This window comes from Octopus bimaculoides, chromosome 7, assembly GCF_001194135.2.
Source record: "Octopus bimaculoides isolate UCB-OBI-ISO-001 chromosome 7, ASM119413v2, whole genome shotgun sequence".
NCBI lineage: Eukaryota > Metazoa > Mollusca > Cephalopoda > Octopoda > Octopodidae > Octopus > Octopus bimaculoides.
Window position 1 is genome coordinate 87,948,329 of NC_068987.1, and position 1,423 is coordinate 87,949,751.

The window sequence follows — 1,423 nt, forward strand, 5'->3', positions numbered from 1 at the left end:
TCCCTGGAATCACATCCTTTAACTTCCATCCTTCGTTTTCAATATATTCCCTTCCCCCTTTATTTTCTACTGATTACCCTTTTCTGTTCCCCCACCCTTTGATATCCGCTATCATTCTAACCACCCCATCATATCTGCTGTTGAAACAACCCATCACTTCTCTTCTTGATTCTCTAGAGCTACAAGTGTGCATAAGTGGCTTTCATCATTGTCCCGGTACTTTTCTCTCTCTCTCTCTCTTTCTTCATTCAGATTCTACAGGTTTTAACTGTTTTCTGATCTATCTACAAGTTTATTACACTGCTGTTCTCTACCTATTGCCTCTTATCACCTTCTCTTTCCTGATCAGGTGCAGGCATGGCTGTGTGGTAAGAAGTTGGCTACCCAACTGCATGGTTCCAAGTTCAATTCCACTGTGTGATACCTTAGGCAAGTGTCTTCTACTATAGCCTTGGGCTGACCAAAACTTTGTGAGTAGGTTCAGTAGATGGAAACTGACCACCGAGTATGTATAAATATGTGTGTGTGTGTTTGCCTTTGTTTGTTACCCACCACTGCTTGATAACCAGTGTTGGTGTATTTACATCTCTGTAACATAGCAGTTCAGCAATAGATACTGATAGAATAAGAACCAGGCTTAGAATAAAAGTAAGCCTGAGGTCAATTCATTCAACTAAAATTCAAGGTGATGCTCCAGCATGGCCACAGTCTATTAACTGAAACAAGAAAAAGATAAAAGATAACAGATCATTCAACGTCCACTTTTCCCTGCTTGTAGGTGTCAGGCAGGGTTTATCTGAAGCAGATTTTCTACAGCTGGATGCTCTACCTGCCACCAACCCTCACCTGCTTCCAAACAAAGTAATATCTCCCTATGGTCAGACATGGTTTTCAGGTTAGATTGGAAATGAACAGCATCACTTGTTTTAAACCATCATATGATGTCAAGACCAGTGTACACACACAAACACACACAACAAGCTTCCACACAGTTTCCATCGACCAAATTCACTCACAGCCAGAGAGCCACAGCAGAAGACATTTGCCCACAGTGCTACACAATGAAAGTGGACCCAAAACAACTCACTTGCAAAGCAAGTTTCTTAATCGCAAGACCATTTTTTGGTTTCAAAATATCAAATCAGGCCAGAGTCAGAGATCAATATTGTGTTTCATCTTTGCAAATCAATAAATCCAATACGGGTAATGTACTAGGTTTGGTTCTCGCCATTTTAACAACAATTTCTAACCAGGCATGTTACTAAGAAACTTATATTACACTCTTATCATTTTGATTGCCATCTGCAAAAGTTGTGCTGCAGTCAGATTATCTACAACAGTATCTACTCTGGCATTATGATAGCATACATACATACATACATATATATATATATATATATATATATATATATATATATATATA

The 1,423-nt window shown here is 38.9% G+C and overlaps 1 protein-coding gene across 1 annotated transcript in view; it reads right to left on the bottom strand.

Moving 5' to 3' along the window:
• Positions 1–1,423, bottom strand: part of LOC106884146 (doublecortin domain-containing protein 1) — a 143,444-nt gene that overhangs the window by 57,557 nt on the left and 84,464 nt on the right. The gene's annotated exons all lie outside the window — the stretch shown is intronic.